The 13,771-nt window shown below is 33.6% G+C and overlaps 1 protein-coding gene across 1 annotated transcript in view; it reads left to right on the top strand.

The window, feature by feature from the left end:
- dlgap4a (discs, large (Drosophila) homolog-associated protein 4a) overlaps positions 1-13,771 on the top strand; it is a 122,271-nt gene that overhangs the window by 78,561 nt on the left and 29,939 nt on the right. The window lies entirely within an intron of this gene.

The following is a 13,771-nucleotide window of genomic DNA, read 5'->3' as shown; positions in this document are numbered from 1 at the left end:
AAAAGAATATAAACTCTTTGAAATTACCTACTTTTCAGCATGAATTTGTTATTAAATGTCATCTGATGACATTAAACATTATAATTGTTAGGCTTAGCACATAAGGTTTTCCATATTTGGAGCTAAGATGCAGATCAGATCACATCTTATGACAAATTAATGCAGAAACTATGTAATTTCAAAGGGTTCACATTCTATTTCTTGCCACTGTCGCTGACAGCTGCAGTTACTAGTTGCGTGCCAGGTTAAGACCATACCTTGACAACATTAAAATGCTGCTAATGAGATGATATTCCATTAGTATATATAGAATATACTGTGCGTTGGGGTCATTTTGCATAAGGTCCACTTTAATTATTTTTTAAATATCTTAAGTACAACAACAATATCTAAAAAGTTACGATGCTGTGAAATATGTTAAAGTTAAAACAGGACACAACGATTTTCAAATTCTTTTTGACAAAGGTTCAATTTATTCCACAACAAGACAAAATATTTAAAGTTGAATCTGATAAACTTTTGTTTTGTGTAAATAAATACTGAACTCTGCATTCTGTTTTTATTTACATTTTACAGTGTCACAACTTTTTTTTTTAATCAGGGTTCCACCCTTTGATGCAAATACTTTTGTATTTTTACTCAAGTGTGATTTTGAATGCAAGACTTTTACTTTATATACTCCGGTATCAATATCCGAATCTGATTTATTGCCAAGTAAGATTTCACATAAAATGATTTTTCCTTGTTGTGTTGTTTTAGTGCTTAACATAAGCATAGTAAGAGAAAATGAAATGAAAAATAAAAGCAAATATAGCAAAAATCAAGAATAGAAAATAAGAAAATTGCAATGTACAATCAAACAATGTACTATAAAAATAATAAACAACATATCTGCATTATTACTATTATGTTTTGAGTAAAAGATCTCAATTCTCAATACATCATTAACCACCTGGTCTTCAGGTCACATTTATCTCATCCAATTTCAACTTGTTTCTTCAAAACATGTTTTATGAATGCCAAAAATGCTCACCATTCTTAAACCTAATATATAGTGTTAGTCTGCAGAAAACAAAATAAATCTGTCAACTAAATAAATCTGCAGCTCCACTGTACACTGTAAAAAAACACAGTTGTTTTTACGGTAAAACAAACGGCAGCTGTGGTTGCCAGAACTTTTTTTAATATTACGGTAAAAAGATATTTGCACTGTTGATTTCACGTTTAAGATTTCCATTTTATTCCATTTTTTACTGTATAAGTTTTTCCATCAAAAGAAATGCTGTTCTGCCATATAATTGACAAGAAAATACTTTATAAATGCCACATAAATTAAAGATTTTACGATAAAATATTACAATATATTTATGTTAGAGATATGGTGTTTCGTACATTTAACAGTGAGAAAAAGTATTTTTTTACAAAAGAGAAATGCACAAATTACAGTGACGCTTATATATATATATATATATATATATATATATATATATATACACACACACACACACACACACATATATATATATATATATATATATATATATATATGACATTTAATACATATTACAGTGTATTTAACATTGGAGTAATGCATTTTTCAAAAAATAAAACTGTAAAAAAATACTGTTGTGGCGAGTGATATATACATTTACAGTGTTTCATTGTTACTAAAACTGAATTAACCCATTTATCATTTTACGGTCACTGTAAAATCTACAGAAATTTTTTACAGTGTAGACAGAAAGAATACAAAGATATTAAGTCTTATTGCATGTTGAATTAAGGAGTACAGTTTTTGAGTGAGTGTATTGTAGTTGATTCTTTCTTCTAACCATTTTAACAACTGCTGCCTCTTTCTTTAATGTGACTGACCAACATTTGGCAGTTACATCCCGTCAGCAGAGAAAAATGTCTTGCTGATATAGCCTCCTGGGCGTATAAATGATGTCTGAACAAACACTTTGTTGGATCTATGCAGCTCTACTGTCAGAATCACTGCGTTATATCTGTAGCTTCCAGCTTATTGGACACTCAATTGTACTGATAATCCTCGAAAAACAAGAAACACTAAAGCAGATAGAAGTCTTATTGTGTAACTCACTTCCCTCCTGGTTATGGACTTGGCCTTTTCAGCAACACAGAAAGAAGAGAGGGAGGAGGCTGTGTGTGTTGTTTTTAGTCATGTTAAAGGAATAGTTTAACATTTTGAGAAATATGCTTATTATCTTTATTAAAAGAGTTAGATGGTAAGATTGAAACCACTCTCCGTATATGTCTATGTGGTAAATACAACCCAAAGTCTCTACATTCAACTGAATACAGGCAAGCAATCTAAAGCTCAAACTGGGAATTTTTTGTTTTTCTTAAATACATACATTTTTAGAAGCATTCTGCATACATTGGCAAGGAGTGTGTGAGTTTATGGTGTACATTTTTAATGTGTAGAATGTGAGTATGAATGAATGAAATATTTTTTTGCGATCTATTTTTATACTCAAGCCCTATCCTTGAGTGCACCTGTTTCATTTTTACAATATTTTTGTATGATGACAATAAAGAATCTAATCTAATTTTGATTTCTGTTTGTAGTCCTTTTGTAGTCTGAGTAGCATCGACCAATCACGTTTAAGCGAGCTTGGACCAAGGTTATAATAGTTTTGGATTTTTCATTAGTTTTAATTTCGTTGTGAATTTTTGTTTTCAAATTAGTTTTAATAGTTTTAATTATTTTTTAGAGTGAGTTTGCTAGTTTTAGTTATTTTTTTTGAAAATGCTTAGTTTTTATTAATTTTAGTGTTAGTTTTAGTTTTTTGTAATGGGCTATGTGTTGGGTGCGAAATTCAAACAGGTCATAATATATTTTGCCTTATTTCCTTTGGTTGCTCTTTACAGCCAACATGGAAAAATAGAAAATTATGTCTGAAAAGAGACGATAACGAATGACATTTTCACTATAATTTTAGTTAATTTTAGTTAGTTTTGTAACCACACAATACAGTTTCAGTTAGCTATCGTTTTTTTTTTTAAACTCGTTTTTATTTTTATTTCAGTTAACAAAAATGTTTTTTCAATTCTAATTTTCGTTATTTTGTTAGTTTTCGTTAACTATAATTACCTTGGCTTGGACCCATCAGCTGTCATGTGCAGATATTTGTTGGTAGAGATTTTCCTAAAGGGCGTCTGGGTCTAAATCACTGACAAAAAAGTATCAATGAAGTTGCTAATCAGACTATAAATAATGCCCGGTGAACAAAAGAGGAAGTCCCCCTGATATCCATTATCCTCCACTGGCTAAATAAGTAATACTTCATTGTTTATCAAATGCTATGTGTCTGGCTATTTTTGAGGAAATGAGTGGTTCCAGCCAAGAAATAGTCCGGCACATAACCCTCAGTAAAAAAAACAAATCTGTCAGTTTTACACAGCTAAATATAACCACCTATTTAGTGAGTTTAAGAGGTGCTAGTAGGCGGATTTTGTTTCTTTTTTAACAGCACCAGGCTAGTTGTTTCCCCCTTTATCCAGTCTTTTTATAAAGCTATGCTAATCAGCTGCCTTGTGTCACCATATAGATAGATGTTGACGACAATAAGTCGTGAGTATTTTTTCAGATAGATAGATAGATAGATAGATAGATAGATAGATAGATAGATAGATAGATAGATAGATAGATAGATAGATAGATAGATAGATAGATAGATAGATAGATAGATAGATAGATGTACTTTATTTATCCCAAGCTGGGAAATTACAGTGTAGCAGCAGCATTACACACATAGACAATGACAATTAAATAAAAAGAACAACCTAGGCATACTTCAAGCAATAAAATATAAAAATACAATAAAATAGTGTGTAATAAATAATGAAGTGTCTAAAGAAGGAGTATGTATTAAGGAGTAGAATAGAATTCCAGTGCAGAATAAATATGAATATACAGTATAAAAAATGTTGGTATATCTAACAAACAGATGTTAATCTCCACCAAAAATGAAAAGTCGTGTTTCACCAACTGTCAAACTATTCCTTTAATGTTGACACTTTAAATACAAAGTCTTTCTGATTCTATTTTGTTATTGATAGGACTTATGTGGAAATGTTTCCTGTTCCTGTGCTGATTAGCCCTGTTGTCCACAGAAATGAGCCTTGTTGCTTTTACTTTCTCCCAGGCAGTAGAAAACAACACTTGCAGCAGTAAAGAACAACACTTGGTTTATCCACAGGAAGCCCTGATGACATAACTTTGTGACTGAAACATGCTATTAGTAGCTTCTCACCAGACAGTGGGGACAACGGATGGTGTGGGCTCATGGAAAGTGTTAATACTGTAAACATGGATCTTTCACTTGTAGTAGCTCGGAGGAGGAGAGATACATTTTCACTGCTTATCAAACATTTCATTAGTTTAATCTGTAATTACACTGTAAAAAAGGTTTGTAGAAATAACAGTAAACACTGTCAAATACATCAGAAATAGGGCATAAAATGAAAAATTGTATATCACTGTATTAGACGCTTTTAATTACCGTAAATCAAAGAATAGCACAAAACTTTTACTTTTTTTCTGTCATAAACTGGAAGAAACACACAGGTTTTAGGTAAAATATAACATTTTCATGCAAAATTTGTGGAGAAATACCATGATGTATGAATTAATGACACAATTATCCTAAAAAAATAACAGGATTATGCAGTCTAAATCACAGTTTTTGCTGATATTTACATTTAAATTTAGAATAGAAAATCCACTCACTGTAATTTTTACGGTGTAAAAAGTTCTGGCAACCACAGCTGCCGGTATTTTTCCATAAATTAAACAGATTATTTTTTACAGTGTATACACTGATACTGATAGGCTTTTGATAGGCCAATATCGGCAGATAATATCCGTCAACTGATATATCTGTCAGGCTCTACTCAGGACATTTATAAGCATTATCCTTTGGGCAAGAAGCTACCAAAATATTGGACAAAAAAAAAAAAAGATGAGATTCCCCAAGTGGACTTTCCAAAACAACTAAGATGATTTTATCCATCACATTTATGAAGCTATACCTGAGGAGGAGATATTTAAAATAAGGTGAGAGTGTGACTAATAACTCACCACACTAAATCACAGTTTTTGCTGATATTTACATTTAAATTTAGAATAGAAAATCCACTCACTGTAATTTTTACGGTGAAGTTCTGGCAACCACAGCTGCCGGTATTTTTCCGTAAATTAAACAGATTATTTTTTACAGTGTAGTCTCTTCAGTGGAACCTCTGTTTGTGCACAATTGTAACAGATAGAAACAGGTTGATGAGATGCAGGATTCAGTTTGTGTATTCCAGCAGTAATGGTAGTGGACTTTAGTGTAAAATGAAAAATTGTATATCACTGTATTAGACGCTTTTAATTACCGTAAATCAAAGAATAGCACAAAACTTTTACTTTTTTTCTGTCATAAACTGGAAGAAACACACAGGTTTTAGGTAAAATATAACATTTTCATGCAAAATTTGTGGAGAAATACCATGATGTATGAATGAATGACACAATTATCCTAAAAAATAACAGGATTATTCAGACTAAATCACAGTTTTTGCTGATATTTACATTTAGATTTAGAATAGAAAATCCACTCACTGTAATTTTTACGGTGTAAAAAGTTCTGGCAACCACAGCTGCCGGTATTTTTCCGTAAATTAAACAGATTATTTTTTACAGTGTAGTCTCTTCAGTGGAACCTCTGTTTGTGCACAATTGCACAAGATAGAAACAGGTTGATGAGATGCAGGATTCAGTTTTAATCCAATCCAATCCCCTTTATTTGTATAGCACATTTAAACAACACAAACGTCTCCAAAGTGCTGTACATAAAATCAACAACAAAACAAACAATTCCATATACCAATCAGCAATAAATAACAAGTGTATAAATCTAAAATGATGCCATAAATAAAACAATACAGTCAAACAGATAAACATAGTAAAATATTGTTTGTGTATTCCAGCAGTAACGGTAGTGGACTTTAGTGTAAATGTGCTGTACATGCGGCTGAGAGCGAGTGGATGACCGGGAGAAGCAGTGAGAAAAAAAAGGTGATTATTGAAGGAGATTGCAAAAGCCAATACCCTGCAGCTGTATATTCACCCTTAGAACAAGGAGCGAGACCCAGATCGATACCTCGCTCCTTCTTCGCCGTCTCTCCCCTCCCTCTGCTCGTCACCCGAGGCTGGAGGGGAAGTGCACAGCTACAGCACACATTTATTACAGGCCTGCTTGGTGGCTCTGTGGGACACAACCCAGCAAATCTTGGTTGTGCTTGTTAGCAGGCCTCGTGTAGATCTAACAGGGGCTGTATGTCAGTACTGGGTTACGTGACATCACCTCCCAATGGGCCAATGATGGCGGTTCTTGACAAAGTAGCAGCAATTTCACCGGCCCTGTGAGGATGATTGTTATGTCAAAGTACATTTATGTTCAGAGTTACATCCCCATTTGTTAGATTTAAACCTCTGTGTAAAAATGAGACTCAAATATTTCATTTTTTTATGTTTTATTTCCATTTTTCCCCCACAAAGCACCATTAAAGAGACTAGCAGAGAAATACACACTACCGGTCAAAAGTTTTAGAACACACCAACTTTTCCAGAATTTAATTGAAAATGATGCAGTTTAATGTCTAAGTGTACTCTGAAATTAATGCACATTTGCAACATTTAAAATTCTTTACTGAGCATGATAGTGATAGTGTGAAAAAAAAAGATTCAAAATCACATTTTATGTTGGACTAAAGGACTAAAAAAAGATACAAAATGACAAAAAAAGACACCAAAAGACACAAAATGACAAAAAAAGAAACAAAATGACCAAAAAAGACACAAAATGACTTACAAAGACATGAAAAGAATTAAAAAATGTACAAAATAGCCCAAGGCTCCATAGAGTTAAGTTGTTAACCCATTTCTTGTTCCCTGAAAAAGGCCTACTTGTATAATTCTGAAATGTACATTATTTTTCAGTTTTGGTTAACCTTACCTTTTTTTATTTACCTCTGGCAGTTCACCACTTACCTTTGTACCCTTTCAAGCTGTTCATTTGACTTGAACCGCTTGAATTTCAATAAAAAACTGGAAAAATTGGGGTGTTCTAAAACTTTTGACCGGTAGTGTATATAAATATATATATATATTTTATTTGCCCTCTTCTCCTTCATTTGACTAAATTAACTCTGTGCTTCTGTTGAGGCAGGGGTGAAAACTTCTAATAATGAAGTCTAACTGCAGTATGATGCTGTGAAACTCAGCATTTCTTCTCTTTTTTTTAAACTCTGCATTTCTAAACATTGACTAGTATTTAGAATAATGTAGCAACACCTACATGTCAATTTTAAATTAATATTTTGACATTAAATTAATTACGTTTTCCAGACTAAGTAAAAGACGATTTAATCTAAGACTGTTAATCACAATGATGTTGAAATCTAATTCAATGTTAGTATTGGTCAGTGCTCGGTTGCTCATGAATAATTGATTTGATTGATTTTTTAAAACAGACTGTTACTTTTGGAATGCAATCAAATGACAACAAAATCGACATTGCATAGAATATTGCAGAAGTAAGAAAGTAAATATACAATACATAATTGTACACCTTTTCCCAGCAATAAACAACATGTCAAGCTTGTCCCAAGTGTTTCTGTTAGTTCAGCAGGAGTGTCCTAATTATCAAAAGCATCTCTACCCTGACAGCTGAAAATTTGAAGCATTGCCTAAAGGATACTATAAATATTATTTCTCCCCCTGGGCTTTTTTTTCTTCTTCTGTCAGAGCAGGCTCCAGAAACAACATTACATAACTCCAAGATACTTGGAAAGTCTGAAATGTCTTTCAGCAATGAACATTATTCAAAGCTGCAGCCTTGATAACATTTGTGCTTGTTTATTGTTTGTCATCTGGCTTTGACTTTCTTGCACAGTAACATGTGACAGAAATATTGTAGGAGCCAGCTCAGAATTCCCAGATCTCAGTCACAGAAATGCATGAACACAGTACAGAGTTATAGTAGTATGCATTAGTTACAGTATACCCAGTATAATATATTTACTGTGATAATTATCCCATCATCCCATCGTTTTTGTGACAGTAAATACTGTATCTTCAGACACAAATATGCAATTATTGTTTTAATCTCTGAATCAGGAAACCAAACCTCTTTCTTCTATCTCCGGGTGCCACTTTATATGGAGTAAAAGTTGATAATGACCAAATTTTGAATATAAAAACAATTTGGTACAATATAAAATCCTAAATTGGCACCTTCTAAATGTTACTGTTAAAAGAAGAAAGTAATTTGATGACTTAGTAGCCTCCCCTGAGTCACATGGTGGGAACAGGGAGTGAAATGAAAACCAGAATTATTACAGTGAAATAAACAGATGTGTGGTGAGTTATTAGTCACACTCTCACCTTATTTTAAATATCTCCTCCTCAGGTATAGCTCCATAAATGTGATGGATAAAATCATCGTAGTTGTTTTGGAAAGTCCACTTGGGGAATCTCATCTTTTTTTTTCCGTCCAATATTTTGGTAGCTTCTTGCCCAAAGGATAATGCTTATAAACGTCCTGAGTAGAGCCTGACAGATATATCAGTTGATGGATATTATCTGCCGATATTGGCCTATAAAAGCCTCTCAGTAGTTTGTAGAAATAACAGTAAAACACTGTCAAATTATATCAGAAATAGGGCGTGAAATAAAAAATGTAATATCACCGTAGTAGACACTTTTAATTACCGTAAATCAAAGAATAGCACAAAACTTTTACTTTTTTCTGTCATAAACTTTAGAAAACACAGTTTTGCTGTAAAAAATATTAGATTTTTCATTTAAAATGTATGGAGAAATACCATAACGTCGCAAGGACATAACAACCCTAAAAATAATAGCAGAACAAAGGATCTAACAAAGGACCTAAAATGACCAAAAGAGTCACAAAACGACCAAAGAAAAGACAGAAAACAACCAAAAGAGACATAAAACCATCAAAAAAGACACAAAATGACCAAAAGAGACACAAAACTATCTAAAAAGACACAAAATGACCAAAAAAAAGACAGAAAACGACCAAAAGAGACATGAAAATATCAAAAAAAGACACAAAATGACCAAAAAAATACGTAAAATTATCAAATGAGACACAAAATTACCAAAAAGAGACACAATAGGGATAAAATGGCAAGTGATTTTTCAGTCTAAATGACAGATTTAGCTGATATTTACATTTAAATTTACAGTAGAAAACCCACTCACTGTAGTTTTTACGGTAAAGTTCTGGCAACCACAGCTGCCGGTATTTTACCGTAAATTAAACAGAATATTTTTTACAGTGTATATGCTGTCCGATATGTGCTATTATGAAAACTCTCTCTGGCTGCATTTGCAGAGTGGTGAAAAATCTGTGCACCATCCACATAAAAAAGGTCTATTTTTATTCCAGCTCAAAAAATTACTATATGAGCCACCATGTCAGTTATCATTGAATTCACCCCCCCTTTAAAATCAGTATCGGCATTGCTCTCAAAAATCTCATATCATACGGGTCGGACTCTAGTCCTGAACACAGCAAAAGTCTCTGCAGATACAGACAACACCACACACTTCAAGTAGGCCATAAGTGATGATTGAGAGGGTCATGGTAATTTAAAATAAATCATTATTAAAAACCTATTTATTCTCCTTGGCGTTCAGTCCCGGCTAGGCAAGAATCCTTGGCTTTCTTTTTTACTTTTTTTTACCCTTTTATTTGTCTTTTGTATCTCTAACTCTGATTTAGATTGAGTTTTTATTACTATTTTATTCTATTGTTTTTACTGTTTTTAGTATTTTATTCTTTTTATTGTTTTTATTTATACCCAGTTGTGTATGATTTATTCTATTTTAATAACTGTACAGCACTTTGGTCAACTGAGGTTGTTTTTAAATGTGCTCTATAAATAAACTTTGACTTGACTTGACTTGACTTAAAACACTTATAAATTGTTTTAATTTCATCTTTTTGACCTGTGTGTTTCTGTTTTACATCTTTAAATACACTACAAGGCATTTTGTAATATGTTACATAAATACTATCTGTAAACACATTTAACCACAACAACTTACTCTCATTTCCATAATGTTTAATGGAGGTTGTGGTTTTTCCGTTGATCCCTTTCACACACACACACCAATCAACCGAATGCTCGCATGAGTTTTTACCCTCCAAATGACCCTTACAAGACCAGAATACACAAACAACTGTAAGATCTCTCTCAGCGTTACATAAGCGCACTACAACTGCAACCAATACGGCACTCGCTTATGAGATCATTTGAGGTTGCTCTTTTGGTGATGCATGTGCTGCATATGTAGCTGCTGGTGAAAGAGACGTAACGCTCCTGTCACTCAGAGAACGTGCAAGATTCTCTGAGATAATTCCCACAGCCAGTTATTGCTTCCCTACGGTGTGTGCGTGTGAAGCAGAGACATATTCGCTACCATCACACACAGTCCAAGGATTCATTCACCTTGTAATTATGCAAGAGCCTGCTGGCCACCATCACACACACACACACACACACACACACACACACACACACACACAGACAGATGCAGTGAACATGTGACAGAATCACACGAACTGTGAACATTATTTCTTTCTCATCTTGCCCCTGTGATGCTCAGCTCTTGACAGGGTTTCTTTGGTGCGGGTAGGCGGTTAGCACGTTTATGCGTGTGTCAGTGTGTGTTGGTGTGTCAGTGTGTAGGTGTGTGTCAGTTTGTCAGCAGTGGCGCCTACAGGACATGAACACGCCGGGCTACAGTCAGCTGGGGTGGATGAATTACAGCAGGCAGCGCCGTTGTAAAAACGCTGGTGTATTTGTCAGCACACCGCTGTGCCCGTCCAGGAACACTGACTCAGATAAGTGGCTGCTCCCGCACTGTATGAGTGTATGGGAGGTCAGAGAGACGTAAGAAGCGGCAAACCGACACAGTGGAATGAAAATGTGTGCCGTTAACATGCCACATTCGGCTCTAAGGCAAGATTTCATACTTGCTGTGGGAGAAGGCTCTTACCATTGACTGATCAGTGAGTCACTCCACTGTGATACAGACAGCATCTGTTAGAGGGAATCTAATGCAGCATGGATTTCTGCTGTGTGAATTATGAGTTTTCATAACCTTGATGCAATATGACTGTCTCTTCATAGTGGGCTTTGAGAATGAGTAGGTCTGTGATAGAAGAAGACGAGACAGTTGCCCTAAAATATCATTTTATTTGCTCAGCATCGTATTTTAGTATTGAGATGTCATTTGTAATCGGAGAATACAAAAATGCATTCTATACAAACCAGAGGTGGAATGTAACTGAGTAGATTTACTCAGGTACTGTACTTAAGTGAAAGTTTGAAGTACCTGTACTTGAGTATTTCCATTTTGTATAACTTATGTACTTCTACTCCACTACATTTTGAGGCAAATATTGTACTTTTTATTTCAAGAATTAACATGAAAAACATGATACATTTGAATTGATAGTGACATTTTCTTTCCATTTAACCTCACAACAGTATATTAAGTATTGAACAATTAGCACTTCTTACATAAATGCATCAATAATAATGATCTCATAATATATTTAGAATATTTAAAACAATCTGAGTGGGGCCATTCTGCATAATGAGCACTTTTACTTTTGATACTTCAAGTACATTTTGATGCTGATACTTTTGTGCTTTTGTAAGTTTTGTATGCAGGAGTGAAGTAATCTCCCAGTGTGGTATTAGTACTTTTACTTATGTAAGGCACACTCAAAAAAATAACTTGTTCCCAGAACGAAATAAAATTATGGAAATAATTTCCACATAAATAAAATGCTTTGATTTAGCGAGCAACAGTTTTGTTGAGTGAACAAAATGTAAATATGTCGGGTCAACATGATGTGTTTGCATTACTGTTAATTAATTACCAGTGGTCAGTCCAACTAGATTTGTATGGGTTATTGTAACATACTAATGTAATTTTCTTGGGCCATTTAAACGTGTATGACATTATTAAGAGTTACTTTATTTAATAGGGTAGTTACAGCTACTTTTTAAAATAGTGAAGTACATGAATTAATTGTGCTGAGCCAACAAAACAAAGTTAGGTTGAAGTGGATTAGCCTGAAAGATTACCTTTATTATATGAAAATGAACATAATAGTAATTATTCAGGAAATAAATATTACATTCAGCAATTGAATTAGGTTGTTTTAACAGAAAGTATTCTAGTAAATTTTAAAGTGTTGCATTTTATGCTAAAACTACATGTTTTAAAACTGTTCAACCACAAAACATCATTTTATTTAGTAGAAGCTACATGTTAGACTAAGGAGAAGGTAACAGACACCCAGTTAGCTTTTTTTGAGTGCATCTGAATACTTCTTCCACCACTGATACAAACTTGCATCACAATTCAGGCATTTAGTTGCCTCAATATGTGTCTGACCTCGACCATGCTACATTAAAAAGATGCTGCATTGATTCATCGTACACTTGAAGTGGCCAATCAGGATATATTGGAGGCTGTGATTTCAGGGGTGCATGCTGGGTGATTTTTCTGTCACTCAAAGTGACTATTGACCGACCGAGTGAACAGCCAATTGAAATGCACCCTGGGGGAATTGAACAGTTCGGCCACGGTGACACACTAGTTCCTTCAGATGACAATAAGACTGGGCAAATAGAGCGATAAATATAAGTGCAGTGGAGTAAGTACGTTTCTGAGATTTCCAGCTTTACAAGCAACCAACTGAACAACTACAATCAGTCCCATCACAGCAGAGTAGGATACAGTAGAGAAAGAGAAGCACAATGGGGAAGCACAAATGAAATATGACAGGACGTGTCATATGATTCACTTGCATTTAGCCACAGACTGGGATGCGTTGAAAACTGTCTCTTATTTTACAATAAAAGTACATATTAAATATTAAACAAGCTCTTCAGAAAATCTTTTTTTTTTGTTCAGCTACACTGTAAAAAATAATCTGTTTAATTTACGGTAAAATACCGGCAGCTGTGGTTGCCAGAACTTCGCTGTAAAAATTACAGTGAGTGGATTTTCTATTCTAAATTTAAATGTAAATATCAGCAAAAACTGAAATTTAGACTGAATAATCCTGTTATTTTTAGGGTAATTGTGTCATTCAATCACACATCATGGTATTTCTCCATAAATTTTGCATGAAAATGTTATATTTTTACAGCAAAACTGTGTGTTTCTTCCAGTCGATGACAGAAAAAAGTAAACGTTTTGTGCTATTCTTTGATTTACGGTAATTAAAAGTGTCTGATACAGTGATGTACAAATTTTAATTTTACGCCCCATTTCTGATGTATTTGACAGAGTTTTACTGTTATTTCTACAAATATTTTTGACAGTGTAAATATAAGAAAAATCTCTCGTACTCCTGGATAGTTAAGTGCATTGGTAAAGTAGACACATCTTTAAAAAAAAAAAAGAGATCCACTTCACTTAATCAATAAGGATACTTTAATACAATGTTTCGGTCAAAGGTCTTCTGCTTCCTCTTCAATACCCTATATTTATTCACTTAGGTGTTATAATAGCTGAATAGGTCTTTGATTGAATTGTTGTATTAAAGTATCTTTATTGAGAAAGTGAAGACAATGTGTCAGTGTCTTTTCCTTTTGTTAAAACTGTTTAGCAAAATACAAATTACAGAATACATTTAATTGAAGT

The sequence above is a fragment of the Centropristis striata genome, chromosome 5 (assembly GCF_030273125.1).
Source record: "Centropristis striata isolate RG_2023a ecotype Rhode Island chromosome 5, C.striata_1.0, whole genome shotgun sequence".
Taxonomy (NCBI): Eukaryota; Metazoa; Chordata; class Actinopteri; order Perciformes; family Serranidae; genus Centropristis; species Centropristis striata.
Note: the sequence above shows the minus strand (reverse complement) of the source record. Positions and strands in the feature narration are given on the sequence as shown.